Raw genomic sequence first — 3,255 nt, 5'->3', positions numbered from 1 at the left:
CCGTTTTTTATCGATTTAGAGGACTAAACTTCACAATACGGTATAGGACATATTTTCCAACATAAATTTTGTTTTTCCTCAGCCTCATAATTTTTGTTCTTCCTCAGTCTCAGTTCAGTTGACAGTGTAGTTCAATGGGTAAATGTAATTTTTGTTCTTCCTCAGTCTCAGTTCAGTTGACAGTGTAGTTCAATGGGTAAATGTAAATGTAAATTGTAAGATTTAAAATCTAAATCCAGCTATTTAACTAAGAAACGTATCTAAATTCCTAATAATATTGAAAAAAAAATTTAAGCTCTAACCAAAGCAGAGAGAAAATATTTTGCAGGCTGTTACTCTACTTGAAGCTTTTATTAGAGTCTCTTTGATTGAGAAATATTCAGCATTTTTAGTTTCCGTAAACTCCGATGTTCTGTTACCTACATTGATCAGGGATTCTGCAGTCACCGTCACATTCGTTCGGGCATTCTTCAGGCCTGCAACTTATTGCCAGCTGGAAGTCTTTATGGTTCTCTTTAGGCTTGCAGTTTATTGAGGACTGGCAGCATGCTTCATGGCTCTGTTTGAGGGTCTCAATTTATTGGGGTCTGGATGTCTGCTTCATGCTGATGGTGGGGACCTCTACTAACCCTAATCGAACTCCCGATATTGCAGCGTCCGTTCAGCTTATTAGTCGGACAGTCATTCCACTACTCGGAACTGAAAGGGGTTTTACTCGGAACATAAAGGGACGAGGAGCTAGCTTAATAAATATTGTAGAAATGTAGTGATTAGTTTTAATAGGGAAATATCATGGCGAAATATATAAAAGAAGAATATATTAATTTAAATGGAACACGAACAGACACTATTTCGAATACAATTATATATATATATATATATATATATATATATATATATATATATATACAATCTTCACTGGAAAGATTACTCTACGTAAATATATACTCTTAACAATCCTATTGGTCAAGTACAGATATTTGGAAAGGCATCCAATCCTGTTATTCAAGTAGACAACTTTGCAATGACATCCACTCCTATTTACTTTTCAGTTTGAATTTTGATTCTAGATTACAAACTATGTAGGCTGTAATCATAATATTTCCTCAGATAAAATCAGTGCTTTAACCTTTACAAAATGAACCATTGGATTTGCAGAGAAACTACGTCACTGGTGTCGCGTACATATTGCATAAATGAGAAAATGGCAAATCCCATCCGTATGATTTTATAAACCACACAAGTTTGAATTCGTCGAGTATACGTACTGGAAGTATCAATTTATAAAGAAGAGGAATTTATATTTAAACTGGTGGAATCTGAAACCGTGATGGGGTAGAGAGGAGAGAAAAAGGAGTAGCTATCGGTTGGGTAAACAAGCAGTCTATCGGCAACTTGGGCAGTTCTAACTGTGGTGGCCGCTTGCGAGCTTTTGGGGTCATCAAAACCGTTGTATCTTCATAAAACATGAAAGGTTCCAGGCAGTCAAACATATTAGATTCATTGTTCGTTTCACTTACAGAAGAAGAATACATTCCGTTCTCACTCTTATGAGGTAGGGAGGAGATCGTGGCCTCTGTCATTGGATTTGATAATTGGCAGCTGCCACTAAGGGTGTCTGAATGAGACTTCTCCGGATATTCATCACCAACTGAATGAACCTGTTCCTCTTTCTCAAGTGATCACTCTTTGCTCGTTCTTCAATCGACTTATGAGAAGCAGCCTTTCTGTATATCCGACATAACACCATATCCATTTCCTTCTGCACATGCCAATATAATTCCATCAGTATCTCTGCAGTGAAAGAAACCAGGCACTCTTCCACCGTGACTGTAGAGCCCCTTGATTCTACACAAATCAATGGCGTAGAATCAATAAATTTATCGTAAGATTTTAAATAGTATTGGTTTGCGCAGATAGGTAACTTTCATTTTTTCATTGTGCTCTTAGTGTTTAATAGATCTGGCTAATATAAAGGCGGCTGAGTGGAAAACATTAACAAACCTACCCTTGGGGTCGACGAGCTGAAATCTAACAAACCATATTCGTTCATGATCCAGTCGGTCTTCTCCCCGCGAGGGCCTTTTCCTTTGTAAAACACAAGTGTTTTCTTCAGACCGATGCAGTGAAGCAGCTTGTTGTGGACTGCTCTGTCTGAACCGATGGCCTTCGAGAAACCCGACGGCGTCAGTCTATTAGTCCGTGGGCACGCCTTCTCCTTGTTTCTTGGAACAAAGAAGAACCATTGTGTCAATCCAGCATCATAATCCAAACCTGCAAGTATACGAATTCATCAATTAGACTATGAGAGACCTTTTAAAATTAAAAGCACTGAAAAACCAGAAAGTTGAGTGCACCTGGTAACTCCCAGGGATCATACCGATACAGGTCCAACGTAGGTATGATCTTATCAAAGCTCAGTGGGTACGGGCCTGGAACCCTTTCCTTCAAATAGAAGTCCAGCAGCTCCTCTTCTGTGGGATAGAATCTGAAACCTGGAAGGTCCCTGATTTCTGCGCCTACTAGACCACGACACGTTTTCTGCAGCAGGGCCATCTGATCTCTTTTGGGAGAACCTTTAAGACATGTATCTCAGCATGATCTCCATTTCCATAAATATATAGAAGGAAATCTTCATCTTTGGAAGTTCCCTGGATTCCAGGTGAAAAAATACTTCAACGAATTTAGGGCAAAATAATCAAATATGGGAAGACAACATCCTGATGGTCCACACGTTGAAGTCTATACGGCCGACTTATGAAACGTGTCTTCTGAAATTTTCCTTCACAGCTTGTATAGTAAGGCTTAGAATGAAGCCTGCGAGAGCGGCTTAGGATCGAACCTCCGCTATATTTGGCAAACTGCCACACCTATATGGCTAATTTCTATACCCATACTCTATGTGGTTAGTTTTCATTGATCTACAGTCCTGTTTTTCGACCGCCAGACCACACAACAGCTCCGGATTTAAAGCTGCGCCACAGCCGATGTTTTTTTTTTCAGTTCGCTACTTCCGCGTGGTGGTAGTGCTGACAGTCACAGGACAGATTATTTTTCTTATCCAGGAAATTTTCAAGTCGCACTCTCGGCGTCTTGGTAGTACAAGTCTTCGTTCATCTTTCATAACATGGAAATTTCTATGAAGTTGCAGGTTTATGGAAAATATATGATATGATCCTCATGGCCATAGTATATTCATTAAGTCATACAGAGCACAAAGGGAAATTTCGAGGAGGTTGCATGATATCTTTGTAC

General features: G+C 39.3%; 1 pseudogene; it reads right to left on the bottom strand.

Annotated features, from left to right (window-relative positions):
- Positions 1–1,304: 1,304 nt before the first annotated feature.
- Positions 1,305–2,556, bottom strand: LOC149217870 (NAC domain-containing protein 22-like; annotated as a pseudogene).
- Between the last annotated feature and the right edge of the window lie 699 nt (positions 2,557–3,255).

Source organism: Pinus tabuliformis, chromosome 1_1 (assembly GCF_031772625.1).
Source record: "Pinus tabuliformis cultivar Carrire ecotype Pingquan chromosome 1_1, CPIR1, whole genome shotgun sequence".
Classification (NCBI taxonomy): Eukaryota; Viridiplantae; Streptophyta; class Pinopsida; order Pinales; family Pinaceae; genus Pinus; species Pinus tabuliformis.
This window is presented reverse-complemented; position numbering and strand designations above follow the sequence as displayed.